The sequence below is a fragment of the Bos grunniens genome, chromosome 6 (assembly GCF_055505025.1).
Source record: "Bos grunniens cultivar Pamir isolate PY7600 chromosome 6, Bosgru_T2T1.0, whole genome shotgun sequence".
Lineage (NCBI taxonomy): Eukaryota > Metazoa > Chordata > Mammalia > Artiodactyla > Bovidae > Bos > Bos grunniens.
The window spans coordinates 56,142,906-56,159,091 of record NC_141170.1 but is presented as its reverse complement, the minus strand read 5'-3'; the positions used below and the strand labels follow the sequence as shown (position 1 = coordinate 56,159,091).

Sequence of the window (16,186 nt, the reverse complement as noted above, 5' to 3'; positions counted from 1 at the left end):
AAAAGTACAGATGTATTTTCAAGTGGTAAATACAAAACTGAGGTGCCTTGCTTCATTATCGTTTTATTTGGATCACTTATTTATCCAAAAAATATTTTTAAGGACATTTTTCATGTATGTAAATTTTCAAATAATTTCTAATACTGCCTTTTCTCCTCTGGACTGTTTTTCAATAGGGTTCTGACTTTTCTGAAATATTTATTCTTCACTCTTTAGACCCAGATATAAAAATGACCCTGTAAGTTACTGAGGAGTAAGATCTGAATTTGTTAAAATCCTAGGATCCCATTAAGATCCTTTAACTTCTCACTTTATCAGATCTGCAATGGTCCATTATACTGTGCATCACTACTTTCTTTTAATGGGTGATTGGCTCAACAGATTTTCCATCAATTAATTCCAGTAGATCCATTTAAAATACAGAGACTTTTCTCTCTTCTTTCCCATTTGTTTTAGCTTGCCAGGTCTACCATAGCAATGAAATACAGACTGGTGGTTTAAACAACAGAAATTCATTTTCTGACAGTTTCAGAGGCTAGAAGTTGAAATCAAGGGTTTGCTGGAGTTGTTTTTTGAAGTCTTTCCCTTGGCTTGGATGGATGGTATCTTCATATGGTGCCTCTGTATATTCTTGTCTGTGTCCTAATCTCTTCTTCTTACAAAGATACCATGTTGATTAAGGGCCTACCCTAACAACTGCATTTTAATTGAATTACTTCTTTAAAGGCTCTGTCTCCAAACTGTCACATTCTGAAGTACTAGGGGTGAGGGCTCCAATATAATTCATGTCATAGCACATGTTTACTTACTGCCCACAAAATCAGAGAGAGAAAGGTCAATGAATAACTTCATATTCCTTCTAAAGCTTGAAAATAATAAACGTGGTGGGATAATACCCTCTACCAAACCATAACTAACAATATAAAATCCCCTCTCATCTCTATTTACAGAAAAAATTTATAATTGATAGGGAAAAAAGGTTTGCCTTACCTAACATATATAAATTTTATCATGCAAAATAAAAATAATAAGAAAAATTCTAGAAAATGTAAAAAGCTTAGCACAATATTTCAAACACACTTAAAGATGTAAAAAATCTTTAATGTACAAACGTGATTCCCTAATGTTGTACTATGAATGAAAGTGAAAGTCACTTAGTCCTGTCTGACTCTGCAACTTCATGGATTATACAGTCCATGGAATTCTCCAGGACAGAATATTGGAGTGGGTAGCCTTTCACTTCTCCAGGGGATCTTCCCATCCCAGGGATGGAACCCAGATCTCCCACAGGGCAGGTGGATTCTTTACTACCTGAGCAAAAAGGGAAGCTCTGTACTATGAATAATCAATTATATTTTACTGTGTATAGGGAGGAAAGGAATGTTAAAAATGACTCTTAACACTACAGTTTATCATAAGATAAGACAGCTTATTTTAAAAATTTAATCTTACAGCTTCAGGTTTTGAAAACTATAATTTAGAAAGTGGATCAGATCAGATCAGTTCAGGTCAGTTGCTCAGTCATGTCCAACTCCCTGCAACCCCATGAATCCCAGCACGCCAGGCCTCCCTGTCCATCACCAACTCCCGGAGTTCACTCAGACTCACGTCCATCGAGTCAGTGATGCCATCCAGTTATCTCATCCTCTGTCGTCCCCTTCTTCTCTTGCCCTCAATCCCTCCCAGCATCAGAGTCTTTTCCAATGAGTCAACTCTTCACATGAGGTGGCCAAAGTACTGGAGTTTCAGCTTTAGCATCATTCCTTCCAAAGAAATCCCAGGGCTGATCTCCTTCAGAATGGACTGGTTGGATCTCCTTGCAGTCCAAGGGACTCTCAAGAGTCTTCTCCAACACCACAGTTCAAAAGCATCAATTCTTCAGCGCTCAGCCTTCTTCACAGTCCAACTCTCAAGGCAAAATGATAGGATACTGAAAGAGGAACTCCCCAGGTCGGTAGGTGCCCAATATGCTACTGGAGATCAGTGGAGAAATAACTCCAGAAAGAATGAAGGGATGGAGCCAAAGCAAAAACAATACCCAGCTGTGGATATGACTGATGATAGAAGCAAGGTCCGATGCTGTAAAGAGCAATATTGCATAGGAACCTGGAATGTCAGGTCCATGAATCAAGGCAAATTGGAAGTGGTCAAACAAGAGATGGCAAGAATGAATGTTGACATTCTAGGAATCAGTGAACTGAAATGGACTGGAATGGGTGAATTTAACTCAGATGACCATTATATCTACTACTGCGGGCAGCAATCCCTCAGAAGAAATGGAGTAGCCATCATGGTCAACAAAAGAGTCTGAAATGCAGTACTTGGGTGCAATCTCAAAAACAACAGAATGATCTCTGTTCGTTTCCAAGGCAAACCATTCAATATCACAGTAATCCAAATCTATGCCCCAACCAGTAACGCTGAAGAAGCTGAACTCGAACGGTTCTATGAAGACCTACAAGGCCTTTTAGAACTAACACCCAAAAAAGATGTCCTTTTCATTATAGGGGACTGGAATGCAAAAATAGAAAGTCAAGAAACACCTGGAGTAACAGGCAAATTTGGCTTGGAATACAGAATGAAGCATGGCAAAGACTAATAGAGTTTTGCCAAGAAAATGCACTGCTCATAACAAACACCCTCTTCCAACAACACAAGAGAAGACTCTATACATGGACATCACCAGATGGTCAACACCGAAATCAGATTGATTATATTCTTTGCAGCCAAAGATGGAGAAGCTCTATACAGAAGCTCTAAACAAGACTGGGAGCTGACTGTGGCTCAGATCATGAACTCCTCATTGCCAAATTCAGACTTAAATTGAGAAAGTAGAGAAAACCACTAGACCATTCAGGTATGACCTAAATCAAATCCCTTATGATTATACAGTGGAAGTGAGAAATAGATTTAAGGGCCTAGATCTGATAGATAGAGTGCCTGATGAACTTTGGACTGAGGTTCGTGACATTGTACAGGAGACAGGGATCAAGACCATCCCCATGGAAAAGAAATGCAAAAAAGCAAAATGGCTGTCCGGGGAGGACTTACAAATAGCTGTGAAAAGAAAAGAAGTGAAAAGCAAAGGAGAAAAGGAAATATATAAACATCTGAATGCAGAGTTCCAAAGAATAGCAAGAAGAGATAAGAAGCCTTCCTCAGCGATCAAAGCAAAGAAATAGAGGAAAACAACAGAATGGGAAAGACTAGGGATCTCTTCAAGAAAATTAGAGATACCAAGGGAACATTTCATGCAAAGATGGGCTCGATAAAGGACAGAAATGGTATGGACCTAACAGAAGCAGAAGATATTAAGAAGAGGTGGCAGGAATACACTGAAGAAAAAGATCTTCATGACCCAGATGATCACGATGGTGTGATCACTGACCTAGAGCCAGACATCCTGGAATGTGAAGTCAAGTGGGCCTTAGAAAGCATCACTGTGAACAAAGCTAGTGGAGGTGATAGAATTCCAGTTGAGCTATTCCAAATCCTGAAAGATGATGCTGTGAAAGTGCTGCACTCAATATGCCAGCAAATTTGGAAAACTCAGCAGTGGCCACAGGAGTGGAAAACGTCAGTTTTCATTCCAATCCCAAATAAAGTGGATATGTAGTTACTAAGTGTAGCAGCTTGGCTTTTTTTCTAGAGAAGTACTTCTCAATTTCAAAGAACATACAATTCTGAAAATGATTCAATATAATAAAGCTCTTTCAGAGTTTAATGGTGATTAGAGAACTTTGACATTGCTGGAAAAGCAAATGAGGGCTTTAGCAATGATGTCCTTTAATACCAAGTGGGTGTAAATAATTTTTTTTAAAGTGTGGAAGAAATTGACAGACAAGATGGCATACTTCTCTTAATTAATTCTCACTAGCAACTTTGTGAAATCATACACTTATCAATGTCAAATTTTAACTCTAAAATGTGTTTAAATTTTCTTATTTTGTTATTATTACCCATCTACACTTTACTTTTCTCTTTGTTCTTTCTTGTACTTCTTAACTCACATCCTGAAAGGATAAGAGAAAATGAATTGGCAAAGTCTGTCAGAATATTATCTTAGTTTTTTGATATAAAGTCATTGTCAGTTATTGTCATTGTCATGGTGAGAAATCACTGTGTAGTGCAGAGAGCCCAGTCTGGTGTTCTATAATGACCTGGAAGGATGGGATGGAGAGAGAGGAGGAAGGCTCTGGAGGGATATATGTATATTTATGACTGATTTGTATTGTTGACGATGAACCGGGGCAACCCGGGCACAACAACGAGGAGGTCGAGACTGAGGAGGGCTCCGAGCTGGAGGGGACCGCGCAGCCACCACCACCCAGGCAGCAGCTGCACACGGAGCCTGGCGGCTACTCGGGGCTGGCCGGACATTATGTCATGGACAATATTACCATGCAGAACCAATTCTATGAGACACAGGTCATCAAGCAAGAGAAGGAATCAGGCTACAAGAGGAAACTACTGGAAATGGACCAACAGCAGCAGGCCTATTGCCCAGAAGTGAAGACAGAGATGAAGCAAGAAGCACCCACCAGCTTCCTCCCACCTGAAGCATCTCAACACAAACCAGACAGACAGCAATTCCAGAGTCGCAAGAGGCTTTATGAAGAAAACCAGGGACGGGGGTACTTTGAGCACCGAGAGGATAGGAGGGGGCGATCTCCTCAGCCTCGGGCTGAAGAGGATAAAGATGACTTTGATGACACCCTTGTGGCCATTGACACATATAACTGCGACCTCCACTTCAAGGTGGCCCGAGATGGGAGTAGTGGCTACCGGCTCATGATTGAAGGCTTTGCACACCTGTGGTCAGGAGCCCGTGCCAGCTACAGGGTCAGAAGGGGCCGTGTGTGCTTTGAGATGACGATCAATAAAGAAATCTCTGTGAAGCACCTTCCGTCTACATAGCCCGACCCACACGTGGTCCGCATTGGTTGGTCCCTGGACTCTTGCAGCACTCAGCTAGGCGAAGAGCCTTTCTCCTATGGCTACGGAGGCTCTGGGAAGAAGTCAACCAATGGCCGCTTTGAAAACTATGGAGACAAGTTTGCAGAGAATGATGTAATTGGCTGCTTTGTGAGGATAAAGCATCTGCATGCAATGCAGGAGACCCGGGAAGATCCCTTGGAGAAGGAAATGGCAACCCACTCCAGTATCGTGCCTGGAGAATCCCATGGACAGAGGAGCCTGGCGGGCTACAGTCCACAGGGTTGCAGAGTCGGACACGACTGAGCAACTTCACACACATGGAAGAAACCAATACAACACTGTAAAATTTTAAAAATAAATGAAGAAATAAAGAAGAAAAAAGCTGTATTCTATTCCATAAATTCCATTACATCATGGCATATACATGGGGAAAAAGTTGAAACAGTGACAAATTTTATTTTCTTGGGCTCCAAAATTACTGTGGATAGTGATGCTGTCATGAAATTAAAAGACGCTTCTTGGAAGGAAAGCTATGGCAAATCTAGACAGCATTTTTAAAAAACAGAGACATCACTTTGCTGAAAAGGTCTGTATAATCAAAGCTATGGTTTTTCCAGTAGTGATGTATGGATGTGAGAGCCGGACCATAAAACAACTGAGTGTTAAAGAACTGATGCTTTCGAACTGTGGTGCTGGAGAAGATTCTTGAGAGTCCCTTGGTCAGCAAGGAAATCAAACCAGTTAATCCGAAATGAAATCAACCCTGAATATTCATCAGACGGACTGATGTTGAAGCTGAAACTCCAATACTCTGGCCACCTGATGTGATGAGCTGACTCACTGGAAAAGACTCTGATGCTAGGAAAGATCAAGGGCAGAAGAAGGGAGTGACAGGGGATGAAATTGTTGGATGGCATCACTGACTCAATGGACATGAGTTTGAACAAACTCCAGAATATAGTGAAGGGTAGGGAAGCCTGGCATGCTGCAGTCCATGGGGTTGCAAAGAGTCGGATACAGCTTAGCAACTGAATCAACAAATGACAGCAATTCCATAAATATTTACAGAGCCAATTACTCCTTTTTAAAGATAATGATATATCTGGAAAGACATTATATATTGATACATTCACCAGGATACCTTCAGTTCCTGATATTTACTATGCAGCTAAACAGTATTCAGTGGGTAGATAATAAAATGCATTTATATTATGTGTGGCAAACATATATATGAAAACATTAATTTTCAGGGTGGAATTTAATATGTATTACTTGTTTTAGTTACAGTTCATCATGATCATATTCTATTCTCTTAGAAAAAAATATTGATACATGCCACATAGCTTCGGTAAAATAGGGTTTTACAAGGGCAAGAAGGTAGAACTTTTCTTTCATATTGTTTCCTCTTCTTGATTTATTATAATGAAGTATTTTCAGAAAAACTTTCCCTAAAATTGTTCAGTAGAATTTTATGAATTTATGATAATGAAGCATAATTCCCATTAAGCTAAATTATTAGGTCAATAATATTACTTCAATATTCTGTAAATACAGGTTTGAATGACACTTGGAGCAAGAAAATTCATGCCTGATGTTGAGGTATAAGGTAAAAATGAGATGAAGTTAAAATTATTGTTAATTATATTATCATTATTTTGCCTAACTTCTTTAGCAACAGCTATTCATTTTAAAGCACAGTGTGGGAATAGCTCATATCGATAAATAAAAAAGGCATGCTGACTTCTCTAACATTTTTACATGACAAATAGCACATGAAAAAGAGATGTTCCTTAGAAATGTGTTATATATTTTATTATTATATTTACATGATGTTACTGAGTTATTACTTCTTAAGAAGTAAATATGATTATTTTTGTCTACATATTTGATCATTTTAATAAAGAAAATATTGCTGTAATGAAAGCAAGGAAGTTAAGAATTATGTAACAAAACACTTTGTGAATTTGCAAGAATTCTTTTTACATGAAATCTTTAGGTAAAAGATTTCAAAGAATGGGTAAAAGTTATTTATGTACCTTGATGCCTTTGCAGATAATGCCAGTAGCTTTAAACTGTTTGAAAAAAATTGTTACATTGCTGGATACATATTATAATGTCCATTCAGTTCAGTTCAGTTCAGTCACTCAGTCGTGTTTGACTCTGTGACCCCATGAATTGCAGCACGCCAGGCCTCCTTGTCCATCACCAACTCCCAGAGTTCACCCAAACTCATGTCCATCGAGTCAGTTATGCCATCCAGCCATCTCATCCTCTGTCGTTCCCTTCTCCTCCTGCCCCCCAATCCCTCCCAGCATCAGAGTCTTTTCCAATGAGTCAACTCTTCACATGAGGTGGCCAAAGTACTGGAGTTTCAGCTTTAGCATCAGCCCTTCCAATGAACACCCAAGACTGATCTCCTTTAGGATGAACTGGTTGGATCTCCTTGCAGTCCAAGGGACTCTCAAGAGTCTTCTCCAACACCACACTTCAAAAGCATCAATTATTCGGTGCTCAGTTTTCTTCACAGTCTAATTCTCACATCCATACATGACCACTGGAAAAACCATAGCCTTGACTAGACGGACCTTTGTTGGCAAAGTAATGTCTCTGCTTTTCAATATGCTATCTAGGTTGGTCATAATTTTCCTTCCAAGGAGTAAGCGTCTTTTAATTTCATGGCTGCAATCACCATCTGCAGTGATTTTGGAGCCCCCAAAAATAAAATCTGACACTGTTTCCACTCTTTCCCCATCTATTTCCCATGAAGTGATGGGACCAGATGCCACAATCTTAGTTTTCATAATGTTGAGCTTTAAGCCAACTTTTTAACTCTCCTCTTTCACTTTTATCAAGAGGCTTTTTAGTTCCTCTTCACTTTCTGCCATAAGGGCGGTATCATCTGCGTATCTGAGGTTATTGATATTTCTCCCTGCAATCTTGATTCCAGCTTGTGCTTCTTCCAGCCCAGCGTTGCTCATGATGTACCTAGTAGTCAGAATATTAAGTATGAGATAATTAAGTGATACAGCAAATGATGAAAAAGCAAGTGTTGTGCAGAATAACTACTACTCTTAAATTGTTATAACTGAAAACTCTTAAATTTACAGAGTAAATTTAAGGCAATATGCTCCATTCCATTTCCTAAATATTTATTGAACCATATGTAACCTCTTTTTTGTGAGTTCATAAATAAGTATAGTCAGGAAAATAAACTCTTCTTCTCAGTGTAGGAGAAGGCAATGGCATCCCACTCCAGTACTCTTGCCTGGAAACTCCCATGGACGGAGGAGTCTGGTAGGCCGCAGTCCATGGGGTCGAGAAGAGTCAGACACGACTGAGAGACTTCACTTTCACTTTTCACTTTCATACATTGTAGAAGGAAGCGGCAACCCACTCCGGTGTTCTTGCCTAGAGAATCTCAGGGACAGGCGAGCCTGGTGGGCTGCCATCTGTGGGGTCGCATAGAGTCGGACATGACTGAAGCGACTTAGCAGCAGCAGCAGCTCAGTGTTAAAGTGGTCAAGAATGACCATGTAGAGAATGCAGTGAAACAGAATCCAATTGAATTTCTAGTTGACCTACAAGGAAGTATGCTTTCCAAGTATGCCTCTTTACAGAAAGCCCCACAGCCTCTTCAACTGACTGTTAGTGTATACTATCTGTAGCTTTCCTTATTTTATATCTAGCACTCCAAAATGGATTTAAAATCTCCCAAGGAAGTTGTACATCATTTGTTTATCTGGTGTACCATACACTGAGCAAATGTTCTCTACATATCTGTTGATTTTGTATGGAATAGGAACCTGTATTCTACTCTATCTGACTTGATTATTGTCCTATGATAAAGAAACAAGTATACCATCTTTGAAAAAAGAATGATAAATTATAAGTAAATGCCAAGTGAACTGTTTTTTCAAGATTCAGTTATATTCTCTATGCTTTATTTAATTCTGTAAGTCTATTATGTGATTTGGCTAAGAACTAACTATCCAAGGTTGTCTATATTTTACTCCCACTGTGTTGTTTGATTCAGAAGTTGATTTTCTTAAATTATCAGATACTCAATACATGCTCCATCTCGTGCAAATGATGACTAGATTTTTTGGCAAGTCTGTAGTTTTAAATATGAATCCAGCCCCATTGACTGGTGTGCTTTAATTGCTGTAATTTAAATAATTAATTCTATATTTAGAAAATGAGTTCAAGGTGGTGTGTGATTAACCATGTTTAATGAAGTCATTACCTGATTAAAAAGCATTTCATGCCCATGACTGATTATATCCAAATGCTAGTCAATTTGATTTAAATTGTCTATATATATTTGAATTTGTTACAGTTTTTTGTTGTACCTACTATGATGAAAACTTGCACTGATATTCTATTATGGGTTATTGCTTACGCTTTATATTTATCTTTACTAGAAGTACAGTATAGGAAATAGTGTTCGACTCCACTAGAAACATCTTCAGGGAATGTTCTTGACTTAGGAAATGGTTTCATTTTGGAAGGTTTAACTTTTAAAAATAAAAGGGATTAGTTCAATTAAGAACATGGCTCTTTAGTGATCAGGCAGATGGTTGAATATCTGAAGCACTTTCTTATACATCAACTCTAGCTCAAATCTTCAGATATATAATGTATCAAACTTCAGTGTGCCTTGAGAAAGTACAGGATTTTAAAGAAAAGAAGTTTTTGAAGTGTTTTTAATAATAAAATTCAAGAGTAAGAAAATATTTTTTCCAGAAGACAAGCACCAGCTACTTTTCTTCTACACTGAACACAGAACAAGAGAAAATATAATTAAACTAAGAAATGAGTTATTTTAGGTCTTAGGGTTGCTTTGAAATTATAAACTCATTCCGCTATATGCTACAGTGCATTACCGAGGTTAGAGTATGATACTTTTTGGTAGAGAATTTTAGAGGCTTCCTGATGTCTCATGTGGTTTAGTGATATTACCTGAGTTACTACTTGAAGTAGTCAATAACTTTTTAAGGTTGCTTCTTCAATAGGCAATCTTATAGTGCTACAGGATGAAATTTTCATATTTTTTAGTGCAAAAGCATACTTCAAAGTAGAACAGGCCATTGTTTATACTATGGACTCAGCCCTGATGACTGTGATATTTGACATCTACAAAAACTAAATATCTACATATGCACACATACATATATATATAAATCAGTTATCTTCACTTGTACTTTAAAAAAATATTCTGAAAATTTTAACATCTGAGGATAACAGGTTTTTCAATGGTTCCTATTAAATTGCTGTCATTGGTTGACAAACAAAAACATAAGTACATATCTAAGAAAAATATGCTTTAGATTTGTTGTATAATGCATACATTTTGAAAATGTACAGGCTGATCAGGGTTTCTCAACCTTGGCACTGTTGATATTTCAGGCTGAATAATTCTTTGTTGTGGGAAGTTGTACTGTGCATTCTAGGATGTTTAGAAAAATCTTTGGCCTTTACCCTCTAGATTCCAGTAGAATCTTCCCCAACCAAAATCAGGACAAAAATCACTCCATATACTGTCAAATCCTCTTTGGAAGGAAGAGAGTGGTGGTTGAAAAATTGCCTTAGTTGAAAACCACTGTAGAGATTACAGTGAACCACTGATTTTGTCTCAATTTGTTAGAGCAGTGTTAGAAAACATATATACCCTGTGTGTGTTCAGTCATGTCTGACTCTTTGTGACCGCATGGACTGTAGCCAGTCAGGCTCCTTTGTCCTTTGAATTTTGCAGGCAAGAACACTGGAGTGAATTGCCATTTCCCACTCCAGGGTATCTTCCCAACCCAGGGATTGACCTTGCATCTTTTGTGTCTCCTTCATTGACAGGCAGATGTTTACCACTGTGCCACCTGGGAAGGCCACACTTGATTTAATTAACTTGAAGTAGGTTCATAGGGGATGGCAGAGAAGGAGATGGTTAGATAGCATCACTGACTCAATGGACATGAATTTGAACAAAATCCAGAAGACGGTGGAGGACAGAGGTGCCTGACATCCTACAGTCCATGGAATTGCAAAAAGTCGGACACAATTTAGCAACTGAACAACGACAACATCTATAGATGGTGTTTATTACTTCCTTCTTCTGAACACTGTTTTTATGCTTCTCTGTCCTTACCAGACAGGGATGTCAGCTTAGAGATGTGATAAAACTTCATTCCCAAGTGATCTGAGCCCTTGGTAAAGCTTTTTCTATAGTGCCGTAGTGGCTTTTATTAAATTTTAACACTTGTTATGATCATAGACTAAGACAATAAAAGAGAATCCTAGAATCCTCTTCTTATCATTCATATTCTTATTCTTTCCTCTTCATTTTCCACCTGTATCATACATTTCCCAACATTCAGGGTAACAGTGTTAGGCATCCATCATACTGTCTTCCATATCACAATCTTAAATGAAACACCCCCGCCAGACCAAGTTTGATACTAATCCTCTCATTGTATTTCTTACAGCCTCCTTGTTATGTGGCCAGACCTTCGCCTCTGCCAACATACTGATGCAGAGGTTTGCCATAAGCCACTTTTAGGAGAAACAGAGGATTAGACATACAACTCAAAATTCTGCCTTTTGAAAGAAATGTCTGAATTGATTACTCAATCTTCTAGTGTAACTTCTTTGTAGACATTTTAAATCAGAGTATACCATCTTATTAAATTTTTCATTTTATTTCTGTCATACATAATACTCAGGTTTCTTTCTTCTCAGTCATTTGATACTGGAGAGCTCTCCAGAAGTGTATATTATGTGAGAAAGCTTAGATGTTAGTATGGCCAGAGAGGGCATGCCAGGAGTGAATGCAGTTTGTTTACTAAATGTGTGTGGTCTCAGAACCAGCTTATGTCTGGTCTCAGATACTTCTTTTTTTAATTATGAATTATTGCTAGGCAAGTTCAGTATTCGGGCTAGATAGATATCATAATGTATATTATGGCCAGCTTACTTTGTATAGTTACTTGGTGTCCCTGGTCCAGAGATCTGCCTCTGTCTATGCTTAATTTATAGCCAAGAGCCAAAAGAAAATAGTTGCTTATGAAACATTACTTTGCTCCAAGAGCCCAGTGTCCTCTGATGTCATTCCTATGGTCTCTTACAATGCAAGATCAGCTGTAGATTCTTGGATCATGATTTTATGAGTTGAATCATAAGGATGTAAAAAGATAAAGCTGCTTTTACTGCAATCTGAATGTGGAAATTCTTCCCTTTTTCCAAGCCCTAATATAAACTGGAAGTATATCACATGATCACCAAAATTTAGAAAAACCAAGAGTATGGGGGTTTTTTGTTCTTTATTAGTGATGAGTATGGAGAAGGCAATGGCAACCCAGTCCAGTACTCTTGCCTGGAAAATCCCATGGATGGAGGAGCCTGGTAGGCTGCTGTCTCTGGGGTCGCACAGAGTCGGACACTACTGAAGCGACTTAGCAGCAGCAGCAGGAGTGTTGAGTATGCAAAGTGTACTGGGTATTCTGACAAGTTCCAGACCACTGGACCCCCAGAAGCTAAACTGAATAATAGTCTCCTTTATATTCATAAGACTTACCTACCACCTTTTGATATGCAGATGTCTCAGGTAACATGCTATTTCCTTTACTCAATTCTGTTAGGATGATGCCAATAGTTTAAAGGTATGAGTAACAGTCATTGTTTCTCTGGACTAACTGTAGCACAGATCAAGATGATGTAACCTTGGTACTGAAGGATGAAGTCTAGTTTTCTTTCATTAAAAAAAGATGAAACAAAGACTTTTTCTCAGAAGCCAAAGAAGAGAATTCATTCCCAGCAGCTGAACTATGAGAAATAATAAAGTATATCAAATAGAAGAAATATACCTGAAAGAAACTTGTATAGGCACGCAAAACAAAGATGACAGACTATAAACATGCTTAAAATGAAGGTAAATGTCAAAGACTTCAAAATGATTTTTAATCAATTTGAAAAATAATTGTCTAAAGCAAAAATAATAGCAAGTCATTATGAGTATATATACTATATAACGATAAAACTCATGAAAGCAATGGCACAGGAGACAGGAAGAAGCAATAATTTGGTAAGTGCAGCATATTCAGAGACTTCAATATAAAACTACATTTTTTTTAATTCTTGTTCATGTACTTTCAGAATTTTTTTCCTGATGGAATGCACAAATTATATCTTTTTATAACAAATCTGTGAAATTGTTTCACTGTAAATACCTCTTTCTGGATTTACTTTGTTGTGCTGGCATCTGGCTTAAATTTTTATTCTAGGAAGTTTTCACAGTAACTCTTTCAGGTGAGGAAGCCTCTGCCTGCCCTGAAAAGTGAGGATAGGTTGCTTTGGCAACCAAAGGAGACTCAATGATTTTTGTGCTTCTTGTACTTGGAGTCTCCAAATCTTCCTTTAAATACCTATTCTAGTTCTCAAAATTCTCTTGCCCGACAGGGTACTAAATTTTGCATAAAAAGCTTGGTAACTCTGAAATCAATTAAAAGTGTAAATCCATAGAATAAAAAATGTACATGAATCCTTGAGGCTGTAACTGGTAGTTTTTTTTAGCACAATTTAAGGAGCCTTGGTTTTCCACTAACATTCTATTCCATTTATTCATCGTTTCCTAAGAACAACTTCTAAGTTTAGTGGCATGCTGCTGCTGCTAAGTCACTTCAGTTGTGTCTGACTCTGTGGGACCCCATAGATGGCAGCCCACCAGGCTCCCCCACCCCGGGATTCTCCAGGCAAGAACACTGGAGTGGGTTGCCATTTCCTTCTCCAATGCATGAAAGTTTAGTGGCATAACTATTCATTATTTCTCACTGTTCGACTCTTTGTGATCCCAGGGACCCTGTCAGGCTCCTCCATCCATGGGATTTTCTAGGCAAGAATATTGGAATGGGTTGCCGTTTCCTCTTGCAAGGGATCTTCCTGACCCAAGGATCAAGCCGATGTTTCTTGTGTCTCCTGCATTGAACAGGTAGAGTCTTTACCAGCTGTACCACCTGGGAAGCCCTATGATTTAGGGAGGGCTCAACAGGGATGTTGTATTAGTTGCCTTTCATTGCTGTAACAAGTTACCAAACCTACATATCTTAAAGCAATGAAAATTTTCTGACAGTTTAATTTCCCTGAGCTAAGTGCCAACTCAGCATGGCTGATTTTTTAGGGAGATTTTGCTGGGAGAATTTGTCTGCCTTTTTAAACTTTCAGTAGCTCCCTGCTTTCATTGATTGGCTCATGACCCATTTCTCTTATCACTCCAGCCTCCTGTTTCCACTGTGACATCTCTTAATACTATGTCTTTAACCTTTTTTGTCTCCCTCTTTAAGATCCTTGGATTGCATTTTGGGTCCAGCAGGTAATTCAGGATAATCTTTTACTCCCAAGGGCTTCCCTAATAGCTCAGTTGGTAAAGAATCTGCCTGCAGTGCAGGAGACCCCAGTTGGATTCCTGGGTCTCGAAGATCCACTGGCGAAAGGACAGGTAACCCACTACAGTATGCTTGGGCTTTCCTTGTGGCTCAGCTGGTAAAGAATCCACCTGCAATGAGGGAGACCTGGGTTAGATCCCTGGGTTGGAAAGATCCCCTGGAGAAGAGAAAGGCTACCCACTCCAGTATTCTAGTTTGGAGAATTCCATGAACTGTACAGTCTATGGGGTCTCAAAGAGTTGGACACGACAAACTGATTTTCACTTTCACTCCCAAGAAATGATTTTATTTAATCATACTTATAAAGTCTTTTTTGCCACGTAAAGTGTTGTTCATAGGTTCCAGGGATTAGATTGTAGATATCTTTAGAGCATTGCTATTCAGCCTACCACTGATGATATGTCTCTTTCCTGCATGGTGTTGGCTGGAGCTATAACTAGAGCTGAAGGATCCAAGATGGCTTCACTCATGTTTTTGGAGCCTCAACCGGAGTGGTTAGCATTGCTGAGGATTGGCTGAGCCTCTCTGTCTCTGTGAATTCTGTCTTCGTGAATTCACGAATTCACAAAGGTCTTACTCATGCTATTTTTCCATAGAGCTGAATCTCAAAAGAGGAAGCTACTGTGCCCTTCTAAACCCAAACCTTATAGTGCACACTTATATATATCACTTTCAGTTCATTCTGTTGGTCAAAGCTAGTTACAAAATCAGCCTAGAATAAAGGAGAAAAAATAAAAGAAATGACCTCACCTCTTCATGAGTGAAGTGGCATGAGCATACAAACATGAGAGGAATCATTGGTGTCCATTGTTGCAATCTACCACATTTTGAGCTAAGAAATTAAGAATTTGATCATAATATTTTTTTTCATTTAATTTACTTTAATTTTTCAGTCCCATTACAAGAAGTCGTCACACTATAGACTTGAATTCATGATACCTGTTGTTCTGTCTTAAAAAAATCTATGTCCCATTAGACTCAAAGCCTTCCTTGGCTTGGGTCAATGGCTACTTGATTCTCAGGGATTACAGGGTCTTTAATTAGCTAAATTATCACTGTATACCATGTGGTATCAAGTTCCTATCCTGGAATACTAATGGAGTTTTCAGGGTCTTCAGATCCATCTAGGCTCAAATGAATCATATATTTCTTCCATTTCCCTAAGGATTTGTTCTCTGTCATGTATTTCTGGGCCAAATTTCAATATTAGCTAAAGTTCTTTTGTCATAAACAACAGAAGTTGATTCACATAAGCAGAGAAGCAATTTATTAGAATCATGAAAAGCATTTTGAAGATTTAGAAGGAAGCCTGGAAACAAAGAAACTTAGTTACAGAGAACATAATCAATGATTCCTTCAGGAATTCAGTTGGTGATGTTGATACTCCTGGCATCACAGCCACTGCATTCCTGCCACTGTCGTTGATGGACTCTAGATTCTGCTACCATTTTCCACGAAAAGACTTTAGCTGTACCTATATTTTTGTATCTCTCCTTTCAGATATAAGGAAGAATATGATGAAGCCCAGGTTATGTTCTAAGATGCTGGTTTCCAAAAAGAGACAATGTCTCATCTTCTGAATATGTAGTGGAAAGTGTGGATTGCCTTGTTCTAAGAGTCACACTTTGTGTGTTAACCCACATATAAGATTGAGCTTCCATCACTGGATAGTTAAAGAACTAAATCTTGGCAATGCTTATTATAAAATTAAATTAAAAAAAATCCAACATCAGGTAATTCCCAGCAGTCCAGTGGTTAGGACTCCATGCTTCCACTGCAGGGGCATGGTTTCAATCCTGGTCAGGAAATTGAGATTCCCA

At 38.6% G+C, this 16,186-nt stretch overlaps 1 pseudogene; it reads left to right on the top strand.

Annotated features, from left to right (window-relative positions):
• Positions 1-4,230: 4,230 nt before the first annotated feature.
• On the top strand, positions 4,231-15,906 carry LOC147370748 (heterogeneous nuclear ribonucleoprotein U-like protein 1 pseudogene; annotated as a pseudogene).
• Positions 15,907-16,186: the final 280 nt, after the last annotated feature.